The sequence below is a fragment of the Notamacropus eugenii genome, chromosome 1 (assembly GCF_028372415.1).
Source record: "Notamacropus eugenii isolate mMacEug1 chromosome 1, mMacEug1.pri_v2, whole genome shotgun sequence".
Taxonomy (NCBI): Eukaryota; Metazoa; Chordata; class Mammalia; order Diprotodontia; family Macropodidae; genus Notamacropus; species Notamacropus eugenii.
Genome location: NC_092872.1, coordinates 61826912 through 61844696, shown reverse-complemented (window position 1 = coordinate 61844696; position 17785 = coordinate 61826912). Strand labels below are relative to the sequence as shown.

At 38.1% G+C, this 17785-nt stretch overlaps 1 long non-coding RNA gene across 3 annotated transcripts; it reads left to right on the top strand.

Moving 5' to 3' along the window:
• Positions 1-7426: 7426 nt before the first annotated feature.
• Positions 7427-13635, top strand: LOC140522826 (uncharacterized). 3 transcript variants are annotated; one of them, XR_011973363.1, is made up of 3 exons: positions 7427-7542; positions 11777-11907; positions 12578-13635. It is a non-coding gene; the product is annotated as an uncharacterized lncRNA (long non-coding RNA). The 3 variants fall into 3 exon arrangements; XR_011973364.1 differs by having other exon boundaries at positions 7518-7591; XR_011973365.1 differs by lacking the exon at positions 7427-7542 and adding an exon at positions 8129-8251.
• Positions 13636-17785: the final 4150 nt, after the last annotated feature.

The window sequence follows — 17785 nt, the reverse complement described above, 5'->3', positions numbered from 1 at the left end:
AGCAGATGTAATAATAATGAAAAGTTTGAAATATTGAGATTATTACCAAAATGTGACACAGAGAAATTATGTCCATTGTCCAATATGCTGTTGGAAAAATGACATCTCTGTCCTGGGGTGGGGGCTGGGGAGAGATGGGGAGAAAATCTTGAATTCAAATTGTTGTGGAAGTGACAGTTAAGAGCTGAAAAATAAATAAATTATATATTAAAAAAACAAAAAAAATGGCATCAATAGATTTGCTCAACATAGAATTGCTACAAACCTTCCATTTGTCTCAAAAAAGCCACCACCATATCTGTGAAGTAAAATAAAGTGAAGTACAATAAAACACGGTATTAAGCATCTGTTGGGTGCACAATAATTGGCTGGGAAGATTCCAAGATATAAGTCCTTGCCCTCATGTAGTTTATAATCTAGTTGGGGGACAACTACAAAGCAAAATAATATTGGATATAAGAGCCAAAGAAGTGTTTTCTTAGTCCTTAGGGAAAGGTCACTGCTGACTAAATAAAATCAGAAAGTTACACTGAAAACTGGGCTTCTAAGGATGGGTAGGGATTTAATAGGCAAAGAGAAGAGGAAGAACACAGGAGACAGAATGAGAAAAAGCATAAAATCTGAGCACAGGACATGTTTCCAGAGATGCCAGGTCTTTTAGTTTGGCAGAAGCACAGGGAGCACTGGGAGATGGAGCTGGGAAGTTGTGGCAGATTTGTGGAGGGTCCTGAATGCCAGGCAAAGGCATAGTATCATTTATATCAAGTTATTGGGAAGGAATCTGGGGGAATTTTGCTATTGGTTTTGTTAACATTCATGTGTTCCTTGCTGCCTGTGAAATCTCTAATTCCTGCAGAGGAAAAGGAACAGTTTGCCCTCTGTAACCAGCACCAAATGACATCAGAGTACTCCCAAATGACTCAGAGTTACAATAAATGAATCAGCTTCCCAAAATGAGGGGCTTCATTTCCCCTAAAGGAGGGTCACAGGCAGATGTATGTAAGAGAGGGGCTGAAGAACAAAGTATTTGATCTACAAAATAAGCCCAGTTGCCCTAAAGGCAGGCAACAGTACAGTGACAGTAGATTATCTGATGAATGTCTCCACATGGGGCCCCAAGCTACAATCTGCTAATTAAGGGCTGAGTTCTGGTACTCTCCCCCAAAGTCTACAGAGGCCTCTTTTCTCTCTCGTACTTAATTATTCCCTTACTATCTGTGTGATCCTGGCCAAGTCCCGTAACCTCTGCTTGCCTTAATCCACTGGAGAAAGAAATGGCAAACCATTCTACTATCTTTGCCAAGAAAACCATAAGGCCAGTAATGACGTACTGTAGTCCACGGGGTCACAGAGAGTCAGATATGACTGAACAATAAATGTTTTTGTTATGTCATTAAATTCAGCTTTTATGAGCAGTTAGGATGCACAGTGGATAGAGTGCTGGGTCTGGAGTCAGAAGAACCTGAGTTCAAATCCAACCTTGGACACTTAAGAGCAATGTAACCCTGGCTAACTCACTTAACCTGGTTTGCCTTAGTTTTCTCATCTGTGTGTGTTTATCCTTCGTTGCCAAAGAAGACCATGCCATCAGAGAAATGAAGACATGACTTGCACTTGACTTTGTTTTGAGTGAGAGAGGGCTGTGCAGGTCACCAGCCTCACTTCTCCTCCAGAGCCATCTGAATCCAGTGAGCAGATATTCATCAGGATGACTGGAGATGACTCAGGATGAGACAACTGGGGTTGTGACTTGCCCAAGATCACACAGCTAGTGAATGTCAAGTGTCTGAAGTGAGATTTGAACTCAGGTCCTTCTGACTCCTGCACTGGTGCTCTATCCACTGCACCACCTAGCCGCCCCTCTCATCTGTAAAATGAGCTTAAGAAGGAAATGGCAAACTACTCCAGTATCTTTGCAAAGAAAACTCCAAATAGGGTCACAAAGAGTTGATCATGAGTGAAAAGAATGAACAACAATAATGAAGACTCATTCCAGCTCTAAATCTGTCAACTTAGGGTCTTTATTATCATTCCACCACTCCTCTTCCCAAAATGCTGCCTCCCCTAATAAAGTGTAAAATCCCATTCTTTACTCAAGTTTGGAAACATATCTTCCTGTGAATGCTTTGTAATTGAGGAGAATTATGGCATGTTTGAACTGGAAGAGACCTTAGAAATCATCTAAGTCCAAGGTCTTCATTTAACATACAAATAGACAGGATAAAAGGAGTAAAATGGCCTTCCCTTCGTCATGCAGCTAGTAAGTGGGACAACCCACATCATCTCACTCCAACTCCATACATAATACTATATGATGCTTATATAATACGGCCCCTCACATCAATTTTTTTTAAAAGATCCCATCCTATTTGCCCCATGATCCTTGCTAGTTATTTTTTAGTTTGAAATTCCTGTTCGAGCTATGAAAACATCTCTTCTGCCCAGGAATCATTGATATTGTCATTGCTTCTTGCCCTAGAGCTAGTTGTGGGCACAGAGGCCAATGAACAACTCTCTGGTAGGTGGCTGAATCCTTCACAGCTAAGCTATAGGATTTCCAAAGCCATCTCCAGGAAGAGTGGGATAGAAGGCAAAATTAATGCTTTAGGTGCTCTTAACATTCAGTTGGTTTTTTGTTGTTGTTACTTGCAAAGCTTTCTTTCATTTAAGTCAGTCAAGCATTTATTAAGTACGTACCATGATCCAGGCACTGTGCTAGGTGTTGGGATATAGGTACAAACAATGATACAATCTCTATTCCCAAGGAATTTAGATTCCATTGAAGGGGACAACATATACAGACAGACACAGAATAAACATACAATGAGTACAAGGTAGTTGGGCAGGAAGGGCCTTGGTGGTTGGAGGGTAAGGCAAAGCTCCATGTGGACAATGATGCTTGACCTATATCTTGAATAAAGAGAGAGATTCTATGAGTTGGAGGTAAAGAGTTGGTACATTCTAGACAAGGCATGGGACAAGTGCACAGAGAATAGGAAATGTAGTGTGTGAGGAGAGGTCAGTGCGGTTGGACTGCAGCGTGGGAGGGAGAGCAATGGCTAATGAGTCTAGAAAGATAGGTTGAGCATTGTGCAATGATTAACTATGATGGACAGCTCTTCTCAGCAATGTAACAATCTAAGACAATTCCAAAAGACTTGTGATGGAAAATGCTATCCGCATCCAGAAAAAGAACTATGGAATCTAAATGCAGATCAAAGCATACTGTTTCCACTTTTTCGTTGTTTTTTATTCATGGTTTTCCTCTTTATTCTTATCCTTCTTTCACATGATTAATATGGAAATATGTTTAACATGATTATACATGTCTAATCTATATCAGATTGCTTGCTGTCTTGGGGAGGGAAGAAGAAAAAGTTGGAACTCAAAATTTTACAAAAATGAATGCTGAAGACTATCTTTGCATATAACAGGGAAAATAATACTATTAAGAAAAAAAAAGAAAGTTGGGTTGAGGTCATGTTTGTGAAAGGCTTTACAAGCCCAACAAAGGAATTTACTTCTTATCTTAGATTTATTAAGGAGCTATTGGAGTTTATTGAATTGAGAAATGAAATGACCATCTCTGGACTCAAAGAAAATCTTTTTGGCAGCTTGTAGAGGATGATTTGGACTGGAGAGAGACTTCAGTTAGGCAGGTCAATTAGGAGGCTATTACAATAATCTAGGTGAGGGATGATGAGGGAATTGAACTAAAATGATGGCTGTGGGAATGGAAGAGAAGTAGTGAGAGACAAAAGGTATCGTGAAGGTAGAAATAGCATGTTTTTGGCAACTGATATGGAGGGATGAAAAGTGAGAAACTGATGAATGGGGGTACTTCTCACAAAAATAGGTTTTGAAGAGCAGTAGGTTTTGGGGGAAAATCTAATACATTATTTTGGACACATTGAATTTGAGATGTCATTGAGATATCCTTTAACAATAATAATACCGAAGCATGTTTAGATCTGGGAAGTCACAGTTGGTGAGTAAAGCTATAAGTGGATTGATTGGCACACTCTTTCCTGAAGCAATGATTGTATTGTTTTAATTATAGTTCCTAGAAATTGGGCAGGGAGTGGGAAAGGGGAGTGAAAGGGGAGGGTGGCAAGAAGATGGCCAGGATGGACAACTGCAGGGAATATGAAGAATGGTTTATTGTAGAGACAGGCTAGATACAGTGAATTTTTTGAGCCTGTGTTAACTTACTGACCAATCAGAAGAATTTGGCCCCAAGCTGAATGGCTTAATCCCCTCCCACCAGGGAATAGTCTCTGGAGGCCTGGTAGCAGCTGAGCAAATGGCAAGAAGATGGCTGGATTGGATGTGAAGTATGTTGTAGACACAAACAGTTAGAGAACAACTCAAGAATATGTAATCATGTGCCAGGTGTGTGGCACAGCCTATAAGTGCTATAGCAATCCAGAATAGAGACCGAACGTTGCATGCTACAATTAGAAAAGATTTCGTAGAGGAGATAGTCTTAAGATGTCCTTCCCTGAACATAGTGGATGTTTAATAAATATTTGTTTAATATAATGAATATGATGGCTATCTGCCAAGCACTGAGCTACTCTTTTGAATGACAAAGAATAATAAAAATTACTATGATGTAATGAAAAGAGCTTTGGATCTGTTCTGGTATCAACACACCCAACTATTACCTATGTGCTAAGTCATTGAACCTCAGTTTCTTTATCTGTTGTGAGAGACCCAAAAGGTAAAAGACATAAAAGCGCACATATAACTATATGTGTGTTTATGTGTGTACATGTATGTATGTATACTGTACATGTGTAAAAGTATACATGTGTGTGATTCAATTAAACAAATATGTTAAACACCAAAAAAAGATATGTGCTTTGTAATGTGCCATCCAAGTGTAAGGTGATAGCATTATGATGATTATGAATAAGTCAGTACCATCTGTTTATTTGAAAAATTCCAATATTTGTCTGAAACAACACTAATTTTATGCAATAGTAAATAGCATTGGGGGAGAGGGTTCCAAAGCTATGATTTTAGTGGTAAAGGGACCTTTCTCTACTAATGCAAATAAGCAAATTTTCTGATCTTAAAGATTTACTTGGGGGCACTGAGAAATTAAATTACTTGCCCAGAGTGACACAACCAATTATGTGTCAGAAGCAGTCATTGATCCCAAGTCTTCCTGATTCCCAGAGGCCAGATATCTATCTTGCTACATCAGGTAGCCACTCAATAAGCATCATACTATTTTCAAGTAATAAATCAACAGAATTTTAGAAATCATATCACAATAAATGAGATTCAGTATTTTATTAAGCATGTGATCCATATTATTCCATAATAAATAACCTTTCTTTCTGATTTTTTCCATTGGCTTTTTTCTTTCAAATAAGTAGGTTTTTAATTGCACATAAATGCAATTCCTTTCAACCAAAAATGAAAAAACAACCTTTCCACATTTGTGTCCAACAGGTAGTCCTGGTACTTCCAGTAGCTGTATGATCTTGGTCAAATTATTATACTTTTCCCATAGTATCCTTTGCAGTACTGCTGACTAAAGCCTCACAATGAATCACAGGTTTTTGTAGAAATACCTTCACAGAATGTCAGAACTTAAAAGGACTTCAGAGAACATCTAATTCCTGTCATTTTACAGATGGTAAAACTAAAGCACAGAAAAGTTAAGTGATTTACTCAATGCCACATAGGTGATAAGTGGCCTGATGATATTTGCCTGGTCCTTTGAATCCACAGTCAGTACTCTGTCCATTGTGTCATGTTAACCCTCTCATTTTAGAGAGGAGGAAATTTTGAACAGCACCAGTAATCAAATATAAAATTTTGTTTTGTTTAAATTTATGTAAAATTATGTCAATTTTATATATTCTTTACATATTACTCTACATGTAGGCAGCCTAACCATAAGTAAAACTAAGAATTCTTGTGCCTGAGGAAAATTCAGGTGAGATGAAAGGATAAAAGGAGTATGATAATAGGATATAAAACAGCATGGTTATAGGAAGTCACTCTAGGAGAGAGAGAAAGGCCCACTACCCAGAAAGCCCACATAGGGTCAACATGGGGGATGGAGGGAAGAAAAACTTTAGAAGAGTGGTGGAAACTTATGGATGGTCATTTACATGGTGTTTCAAGCTGCAGAGAACTGTGCAGTGAAGTTCTGAAATGGTGTTCACTGTGGCAAGGAAGCATGACCTATATTAGTAGAAAGTATATCTCATAGATGTAAGCACCCTGGGACAAAGCCTCAGTCACTCCACACTAGTTAGAGCTCCATTCCTATGTTCATATAACTTAGATATGACCTTCAGGAAACTCTTAGTGGAGGACATTGATTTAAACTAAGTTGATTTCTTATAAATATATGTGTATTAAAGAAAAACTATTTTGCCCTATGAAAAGCAAATGGCACCAGTGGTTGGTTGCTGTTTACTTTTTTTGGCACTGCTAGACTGTTTAATCTATTGACTTAGTATCAACATTTTGTAAAAATTGAGCAGTCTTGGGGAATACTTTCTTTCATGTTGAAGCCTGATATACCCTCAAATCTGCCTCCTCCAGATGTCCCATCTTACCAATAACAATTTGCAATATCACACAATAATAGACTGCATTTATATAAGACTTCTGCTTACAACGTGCTTTATGTATATTATTTAATTTCATCTTCCCAAAAGCCTTGAAGGGTAGGTTGTGCGAGTATCATTATTCTTACTTTTGAGACATGGAAACTTAGTCCCAGAGAAGTTAAATGACACACCCTATGAGAGATAGCAAAAGTTAAGTTTTCATAGTAAGTTATTGTTAATTGATGAAGTCATTGAGAATAAGATAATAAGAAGGCCAGCAGACTGCAGGTGGACTCAACCAGTCAAAAGACAGACAGTGACATTCAGAAAACTGCAAAGTTTTTGATAAAGGAACCAAATCTACAGCGAGGTGGATCTAGTCAAGAAAAAGGATCTAATCACCTGGAGAAGGCTTTTCTTCACTGCATTTGCTTAATGAAGCCCATGCATATAAGCAGACGCATCCCACATAAAATTGTCCCTCTATTTTCTGATCATAGGTCCTATGTTAAAGCATGTTTGGGAGGGGAATCACACTAAGTGGTTATGTAATGGGCATGTAGAGAAGATGGTGACTTAATGGAGAATGGACCAATCCATCTCCTGGTAGGAGGATCTACCTTGAACTAACAGTATATAGCTCATCTGGCTCCATCTGGGTGGGTGTCTACTTTGACCAAAGTGTTCAATTCCTCTGAACTCTGCTGTAATAAATTTTCCTTGATACCTTATTAGTGTGAAGTGTGTTTCTAACAATTGGTGCCCAACATGGGGCATGACTCGCTGATTTTGGGCAGAGTGAGATAAGATACCACAGTGGAGAGTGCTCCTGTTAAGGTTTTAACAGTGCCTACGGTTGAATCTGCTCAGTTCAGGCACGCGACCTGGAACCACATTCAGAGAGTTCATAGGAATTGGGGAGGAACCTGCCAGCTGACCACACAAGTCGATATATCAGACAAAGGTATGAACAGCTCAGGAACTCCCACTCTGGATCAGTCTTTTATTGATGAGTAAGTCTTTGTTGGTCAGGCACCTGTCCCAGGAGTCTGCTCCAGGTTGGCCTTAAGCTGACAAGTGGACTCGGACACCCTAGAGTCCCGGGAATTTGTGGATTTGGACAATAGGGGGATGAGTTCTAGGCCTAGGGGGGAGAAATCCCCAGGAAGACATTTTCCCTGCCCTCTTGGGAGAATGTTGGATATAGGGAGGACGCTCCCAGGACAGAGGGGGAGAATAAGCTCACGTTTTTAAGATAATGGTACCAGAATGGGGATAAAGAATCCTCTGAGTATTTCTTCGCAAATGCTAGCAGATTGAGGTAGTGCATCCACCCTGGGATAAGGATTTTAAATGATCGAAAGAACTGATTCTTGGATCTGTGTTGCTCTGTCTGTATATGTTGTGCTGATCTGTGTGAATGAAAGTCTGTGTTTTATCTGACACTTTGTAAGAATATAAATTTAGCCAGCCAACCAGTAAGAGCAGAAAGACTGAGCTGGACTGTCCTTGAAATTCCTGTTACCTCCCTTCTTCAACCCTCCCAGATCAGTTTCAGAGGAGCAGAGTTGGACAAAGAGGGAGAGAAAATTTATTTTTACTGTTTAGTTTATATGGTTGGTAATAAGAAGTAAAAGAATATAGGAGAACTGTCAAGTCAGGAGTGGAAAGAAGTAAGTTATATGCAGGTTTAAATGGACATTAATCAAAGACCACCAGAAGGAAAGGTGAGAAAGTTTAAGCAGGTAGAAATGAGAGGAACATGGGTACTGTGTGATCAGAAGACTTGAAAGAAGAAAAAAAAAGGAGGGAGGGCATTTCTCTTTTTCCTCAAACCAAAGAAAGGAAGGCTAACCAGCATTTAACCATTTCTTGCCTCGCTCAAAGGAGTTTTTGTGTATTGGGATATAACTGAAAGTTAACTGAATTCATTCTGGTCACATTTGAAATTGTGAAAAGGTGAAATGTGTCACTTTTAACTTAATGTTTGAGATAAGTTAGAATTTATTAAACTCTGGTGGAAGTAAGTAGAAGGTTAATAAGTGAAAAAAAATCTCAAGCAGTTTTGAATTTAGGTTTAATTAGGTCTTGGAGTTAAAGTTAGTACTACATGTTCACATTAAATCAATATATATGATACCAGACAATGTGTTTAAAGTGGCAAATAATAATACTAATAAGAGGTCCTTCTGTCTTTAAAAAGTGATCACTTTAGGATAAGGAAAAAGGGTTTATTTGTTTGTTTTTGCAGGGGGGAAGGGGAAGAAATGTGACTTTCTTGGTATGTGAAATTGGGGGACATTTACCTCCCTCTAGTTTTTAAGGTTCGGGGTAGGGCAAAATTGCTAGGCATTTTATTTTTATTTGGAATATAAAGGAAAATAAAGGTAGTCTGAGTAAAGGTAGAAAATAAAAAGGAATGGTGTAAAGAAAAATGGGAGATGGGAGAGCAACGGGCACATGTGTTTTCAACCACTCCCTTCCCCATATTATTTCAGAAGACTTGGGTATATTGAAAGAGTACAGAGGAAATGAAAATTTTAACCTGATTGGAAAACCAACAGACAAAGTTACAGAAAGTTTTATTAAATTTAAGAATGGATATTGACTGGGGCAAAGGTATTGATTATTGTGATTGGCAATTGTTACAATTCAATTAATTATTGTTTCTAAGTTCCCTACTTGGAGGGGAAGTTAAGCCCACCTAGTTAACATTGGTTCACAGTTAATAAGATCTCTTTTGTCTGGGTTAAAGACAGAATATTAACTTAAGCACATTTTAAGTGAACATAATTTTAAAATTTTTAAGGAGAAAAGTTATTCAGATTGAATTTAAATATATATAATATGTACACATTTAATTACATACATAATATGTACATATATTGTATGTACATATCATAATACATGTACATATAATAATACAATATATGTACATATGTTATGATATGTACATATAATTATACATACTATGTATAATTATATATGCAATTAAAATGCATATATATTGTTATTTGCCATTTATGATTGTAAAGAACTTAACATAAAGGACTACAGTACGTTATATAGTATAAGGTAACTGTTCCATACCTGGTAACTTTGAAATGGATTCTAAATGCCAAAAGTAATAAAATAATGTCTGGAAATGCATTTGACATGTGTTTCTAAACTGGATTGTATTTCTTTAGAAACTTGATAATTTGAAACTTATATCTGTTATAAATAATCAAGAAGTTATATTAAATGATTATCAGGTGATAGTGTGTGTCCATGTGTTGGTGAGGAGATGAATCTCTGTACAAGGTGAGGTGGGAATGCATTCACCTGAGTGGATAATGTGCTGCTTCAAGTTCTAAATATATAATAGTAATTTATCTAAATATTGTTTTATTAGGAATTGCATTGTTAAATTAATGATGAATGAGTTAAGAAGTTATTAAGGGGAAGTTCTTATGAATTCTGTGTAAAAGTTGCTGTGCTGTCAATTTTCCATTGAGAAAATGGGAATCCTTGAAAGAAAATAAGTGTGACTTTTAAGCCTGTTTCATCTAAGGATATATTTGTGTATGTTAATCTGGAGGTTTATGCTGTACTATATTAATTCTGCAATAATTTAGGAATAAGTAGGATTTAAAGTGGTTTTAATGAATTCCAATGTTTAAAGGTTTATTTTTGCTTTAAGGGAGAAATTTTTATCAAAATTATTTTGTAATCATTTATGAAATTCATGAGATTGTTAACTAAGTTATTTGGGGTTACTGTTTTAATGCTAAAACCCAAAATTGTTCATTGATTACTGTACATGGAAAGGGGGAGATTGGTTGAAAATTTTATTCGTATTGGTTCTACCCATTCAGAACAGTCTTCCTGTAGGTATGGAGATTCAGTGGGCAGGGGTACTAGTGTCATCCCCCATCTCTGGGGTCTATAATGATCCCTCTGATTTTGTAACATTGCCAAGGCCCCAGGAAACCATCTGTGTGGGCAAGGTCATAAGCCCCAGGAAAATTACCCCTTTGGGTTATGTAGTTCCTAAACAAGGAAAGGATTTTTAACAATTGGCTTTTATACCAGGACAAATGTAAATTTGAGAAGGAAAGATGTTAAATGTAATCCCTTATGTATATGAGTCCTGGTAAATCTTTATTGCTTATTGCAACTCCATGAGAATAAAATAACTGTATTTGGCTCTAAACTGTGATTGGTGAAACTTGCTGTTTGAGTCCTTGGGACCATTATTAATCTTGTTTTAAGTTTGAATTTAGGTATAGTTGTCTGTATTAAATCAATATCTGAGGGAATGTCATTAGCTACTCAGAGAGAGAATGTGAGTGTTATTCCTGAGTCTGATTATCTAGTCATGTTCTTGCTTTTCCTTTTTATGGGATGTTTCTGAAATTAAAAAAAGTAGTAGAAGATGTAAGCACAATGCAAGCTTGTGGAATTTTGCTGTTTTCAATCCAATAATTGGGTAAAATTGGTTTTCTTGTATGGTCTTACAAAGGATAAACTCCCTGAAATAAGAACATTCTTTCTGAATGACATGGGAACAATAAGAGAAAAGAAAGGAAACAAAGGTACAAACATAATGTTGAATCATTATCCTATAGACTAAGGATGGGATTTAATGTTGACAGTAATAAAGGTAAATCTGCATGGAATAAGGTTTTATGTGTTTCAAAATGATGTAAGAGCAATTGGGTTTTAATACAATTGACTGAATTAATTACTGAGACTAAATCAGAGACATTTTCAGTTTGGGAAAAAGAATTTCAGTGTAAGTTTCTTAGAGGCAGGTAACCTGTGGTAATACTTTTGTATTGATGGAAAAGTTAAATGTTTCTCTTTTGATTTGAATTCATATCCCAATATCATGAATATAAGATGAAGTTAGTGTGTCATTGGTGTATCTTATTCTCTTAGACTGAGCATGGTTAGAAAGGGATAGAGAAGCTTGGGAAACACATGCAAATCTATTAGAGCAATAACTTATGATTTTAGTGGTAAATTTTATTTTAATTTTTATTTATTCAGAACTAGAACAAATATTTAAAGGCATACAAGCTACTTAAGACTTGCTTTAGATGTTCCTCAACCAATGTGAAACTATAGTCATATCTGAGACTGATTATTGGACCTTGCTATTTTGAAATTTGTATGGGATTATTAATTGCTTCTTCTGCTGAATCTAACTCCAGGTGTGGATATAAGGAAACGTTGTCTGAGCCACTGATCAATGATGCCTCTGAGCCTGTGACATGCTGGTATGAACTCCAAAAATGTGGTCTCATGAGAAGGTTGGGAGAACAAGTTTTCTGCCTGAGCTGAGGTAGGATTCTCCTGACTTAATTTCCCCACTGACACCTGGCAAACTTTAATCCTGGCTAAGTGCCAGTTGACCATTCTACACAACTTCTGCCTGAAATTGATGTGAAATTAAGAAAATATTCCCTTGCTCCAGCTATGTTCCCCACTTCTAATGGCATTCCTATAGTCTAAAGTTTTATAAGCATTATACCAGATCTATTAAATGATAGGTTGAAAGGGGAATATCTGAGGTTAAGATGTAAGTCCAAGATTGAGTTATTAGGTTTAGGATTTTAGACCAACAACAATAAGTTAGAATCCTTTATTTCTTAGTAATAGCATGGAGACAGTTAGATTGAGGGCTTGAGAAGTTAGCATACTTAGTTAATATTATTCTTGTCTCAGTTGGTTAATGTTAAAAGAAGAATGGTTTGTAGTCTATCTTGTAAATGTTTTAAAGAAATATAGCATGACAAGAAGTTGGAAATGCTTATGACTTTATATGTACTGTGTTAAAAAAAATTGATCACTTATTGTATTTATATAGGTATTGGAACCTGTTGTTAATTTCCGAAGTCTCATTCTCTTGATGGGGGAATAAATAATAGACAGTTGGTCGAAGTTCCAATTTAATTTTGTAAGAGTGATAATGGGTATAAGGCTTAAGAATGATAATTCATAAATTGTGTCAGGATCAATTTTGTAGGAGAATGGATGCAGGAAAAAGGACTTCTACAAAAGATGGCAAGAAGATACTCTGCTAAAGACGGCTTGAACAACATCCAGACCAGAAAGCTGCAACACATGAAGTTGTATGAGATGAAACTTCTAAATGGACAATTCATTGATTACCTTTTTCTTTTGGGTCTCTGTTTCTGTACTTATGAAGGGGATTGCCCCCTTGTAATTTGTCAATGTATCCATCAGTCTCTCTGCCTTCCTATTTAAAGGGGAGATAGATGAAGGGAAGAATTCATATGAGAGAGAGAGAGAGAGAGTAAGGGAGCATTAAAAATGTGGAAACAAAATTTTGAGGAGAAAAGTGTTAAGATCTTAGTGGAAAGAACCACAGGAAACTGTCCCTCAGATGAGGAATGTGAACTGACGTTAAAAAGAATACAAGGTATCGGGGGGAAAGTGTGGAAACGTAACCCATATTGAAAGAAAAAGGAGGGATTGTGGGCAAAAGTTAAGTTTCCACAGTAAGTTATTGGTAATTGATGAAGTCATTGAGAATATGTTAGATAATAAGAAGACCAGTAGATTGCAGGTGGATTCAACCAATCAAAAGACAGACAGCGACCTTCAGAAAATTGCAAAGTTTTTGATAAAGGAATCAAATCTACAGCTAGCTGGAACTAGCCAAGAAAAATGACCTAGAGATACCTGGAGAAGGTTTTTCTTCACTGTGCTTGCTTAATGAACCTCATGCATATAAGCAGATACATCCCACATAAAATTGTCCCTCCATTTTCTGATCATGTATCCTATGTTAAAGCATGTTTGGGAGGGGGATCACACTAAGGGGGGTGGTGGTTACGTAATGGGCAAGTAGAGAAGATGGTGACCTAATGGAGAATGGACCAATCCATCTCCTGGTGGGAGGATCTGTCTTGGACTAACAGTATATAGCTCATCTCACTTTTGTATTTAGTGCTTGCTCCTCCTGAAAAGAGGGTGGGGGTCTGTCTTGACCAAAGTGTTCAATCCCTCTGAACTCTGCTGTAATAAATTTTCCTTGATACCTTTTTAGTGTCAAGCATATTTCTAACATGCTCAGAGCCACAAAGTCTTGGCAGAGCCAGATCTCAATCATAGATTTCTAACTCTAAGTCTAAGATACTTTCTACTTCACCATTGTTTTTAATCCTTTTATTTGGAAATAGAACAAAATAAATGACAATTAAAAAAATATTTTCTTTCCTCTTAAACCACAGAGTGAGAAATATGTCCCTAGGAGGAAATAGAACCCCAGGACCAAATTCCAGGAAGGTGGGGAATTATGGAGAGATAGAGCAAGAGTGGACAACGTTCCTTGATGGAGTGCCAGGAAGGAAATAGCACCAGCTTTTGAGAAGGCTAATGTGTGAGAGAAGAGTGGGGGTGGGAGGATGAGTGGCTAGGTTGGATGATGGCAATAATAGGCTCCTTCTCAGCTGCCTACAAACATGCTAAGATCTCCCCCATCCTTAACTAAAGGAAGGGTAGCTCAGTGGAGGAAGTACTGGCTTTGGTGTCAGGGGACTCCAGTCTGAAATCAGGCTCTACTTCTACTTATTATCTATACTGGGCAGATCACTTTGCAGTGGAATTTAAACTCCTGGAGAACAAGGGCTATTTTGCATTGTATCACCAGTGCTGGACACATAGTAGGACCACTATACCAAAGCAACAGGTTTATTGCTGACTGGTATGCATAATAAAGGAAGAAATCTGGGAATGGTGAATGGAATGGAGAAAAATGACTTTGCCTCATTTACTTACCTTTTGTCTTGGCTCAAGTTAATTTACATATTAAGTCTGAGAAGATTTGAGGATTGTCTAATCCTAAATGAGACAATTTCTTGAACTGAGGAGTTTTATGTCTTCCTAGATTTAAGAGTAGGGGCAGCTAGGTGGCACAGTGAATAAAGTGCCAGGTCTGGAGTAAGGAAGACCTGAATTCAAAAGTAGCCTCAGACACTTACTAGCTGTGTGATCCTGGGCAAGTCATTTAACCTCTGTTTGCCTCAGTTTCCTCATTTGTAAAATGAGCTGAAGAAGGAAATGACAAACCATTCCAGTATCTTTGCTGAGAAAACTCCAAATGGGGTCAAGAAGAGTTTGATGGGACGGAACCACAGACAAGAAGATTTAGAATTAAAATGTAAAATATTTTATCTTATCTCTGGGGCAATCTGCCTAGTTTTGTTAGCTATCTTGGTTGTGACTATAGATAGAAGTGTCATACTGCCTTTATCCAGGAGAGGTTCTAGTCACTATACCTTGGTAGACTGGAGATGAGATGGCTAGTAGATGATCTTGAGAGCTAAAGCCCAGAAGCTGATGGAATACTCTGCACAGCAGAGAGTATCATGATCAGCTGAGACTAGCAGAGAAATGTTCAGCAGAGATGACAATGCCCAGAAAACACCAAATGACTAAGTGAGACTTCCGTGCAATCACCAGGACACCGTTGGGGCCCAACACAGTCACATGCACAATAGAGAAGCTACACCCATCAGGAAGCAGATCCCGTGTGACTAGCTCAATGAAGTCACCAGGAAATGCCCCTAGTTCTGCAGCATTTGAAGAGATGAGTTACACCTCCATAAATACACCCTGGCCATCCTTGTTGCTTCTGTGTGTGTGTGTGTGTGTGTATGTATGTGTGCCCTTCATTCATGATCCCTACATATACATCTACTCATGCTACTACTGATCATGTGTGTAGTTGTGGGACAGTGTACCCCATGTTTATAGAGGAAATGATTTCTTGAGATTTTCATTAACACTCTTCACTTTAAACCAGGCCTGCACAACATTCAGCCCACCATGGGCTGCTTATGGCCAGAGCACCACTTATGCTTGTGACCCTCCAAAGATTTGGGGGGGAGCGCAGAAGAAAATATAGAGGATGTAACTATGGCTCAGGTCATCCTCAGACCCTAAAACTGTTCTCAGACAGAGCTAGAACTCACCAGCTCTTTAAGAAGAAGTGATTAAGAGCATAATACCCTTGGGTAGACCTGTACAACATGCTGCCTGTGGGCTCTATGTTGTGCAGGCCTGGTTTAAACTAATTTTCTCCTCTAGAGAAAAAAGTTATCACATTAGTGGAAACTTGTGAGCTACAATTTTGAGTGGTGGCAACATGAACCTGGAGCAGTTATTCCAGTGGATCCCCAATGTAAAAGATGCCTCATGTGCTATAGGTACTGCATAAATGCCTCTTGATATCAATTCACTTCAAGTTACTCCAGCTTCCTAGGCAGTCTTTTCCAGAGAGGGTTGAGCTGAATTATCCCTAAGGCCCCTCTTAATTCTACATATGTTATCATGACTCACCATAAACTATTGACCTGTGTATCTCCACCATTTTCCTACCAAACTCCTAGAAGGAGTCATACATACGTGCCTCTGTACTACCCATTCACTGTCTTCTTAGTTTGGCTTTGTACCCCCACTGATCAACTGAAACTATTGTCTAAAAAGCTCATTACTGAATCTTAGCTGCTTTTTCTCACTCTTCATGTTCCTTGACCTTTCTTCAACTATTGAGAGTTGGCTGCCCTGCCCTCCTGAATGTTCTCCCTTCCCTTGGCTTCTGGGAAAAAGTCCTTGAGCTTAGTTCTCTTTCTATCTGTCTGACCACTCCTTCTGGGTCTCCACTGATGGATGATTATCCATCTCCCATGATCTCAGGATAGGTATGGCTAAAGGACTACCACTGGGTAGTTTTCTCTTCCTTCTCTATGCTCTTTGCCTCATTATGTACAACCTGTTTGGTTATGCTTTCTTTAGATCTGGTGATTCCCAAATCTATGTATTCAGACCTAAACTTTCCCACAGATTCTCATCTCAAGCTTCCAACTGTCTATTGAACATCTCCACATAGAGGTTCGATCAAACTCAACATGTCCAAAACAGAAACAATCATCTTCCTAAACTCAGCCCTCTTCTATATTTCCTTACTTCCATTGAGAGTGCCACACTCCTTTTGCTCATCCACTTTCAGAGAGATGAGGTCACTTGACTCTTCCCTTTCCCTTGTCGTTGTAGCTCCATCTGAGCAATTGACTATTGACTCTACCTCTAGACCATCCGTTCTAACCAGTCTCTTTCTCTCCACTGACTTGACTACTGCCTTAATTTGGGCCTTCATTCCTGGATCCTTTATTAACTTCCTCATTGCTCTTCTAGCTATCAGTCACTCCACTCTTCAATCTGTTCATTACACAGTTGCTAAAACATTTTTAACTCTGGGCAGATATGGTAATACCATTCCTCTGCTCAAAAACTTTCAGTGGCCTCTGGGACAAAATACAAGCTCTTTTGCCTAGCATTAAAGTTTCCCATGATCAATCTCTAACCTGCTTTTCCAGACTAATTTCATAATAACTCTCTCCACATTCTGCATTCCAGCTCCAAAGAACTCCTGAATATTCTCTGAATTTCTTATTTGATTTCCACCCGCTGTGCATTTGAAAACCTGTATGTGCTCTATTACTGGAATGCATTCCCTCCTCCTTTCCACCCTTCAGAAATCCTATCTTCCTTCAAGGTTAAGATTAGGTATTTCCTCTTCACTGAACCTTCCCTCATTCCCCAGTTGTTAATACTCTCCGCTTTTCACATTTTCCTAGAGTCATTTGTGGTACAGCTGAAAAAGCATTCATCAGAGATCCTGGGTTCAAATTCTACCTCTGGGTAGTTATTACCTATGTCACCTTGGGCAAGTCAGTTTCCTCCTATATAAAACAACCAGGGTAGATTAGAGGACCTCTGAAGTCCCTTTATTTTCCTAGACCTGTTATCTTTCACTAGCATTTTTCACTCCCTTCTTTGTACTGTCTTTATCTGCATACATTTTAAATGGGGCAACCAGGTCATGCAGTGGATAGAGCACAGGGCCTGGAATCAGAAAGATTCATTTCTGTGAGTTCAAATCTAGCCTCAGACATTTACTAGATATATGACCCTGCACAAGTAACTTAACCCTGTTTGCCTTAGTTTCCTCATCTGAAAAATGAAGCTTAGAGGAGGAAATGGCAAACCACTCCAATACCATTGACAAGAAAACTCAAATGGAGTCACAAAGAGTCAGATACAACTGAAAAAAATGACTCAACGTTAATAACAACAACATACATTTGAAATATACCAGTCAAATGCAAGTTCTTTGAGGTCAGGGATTACTT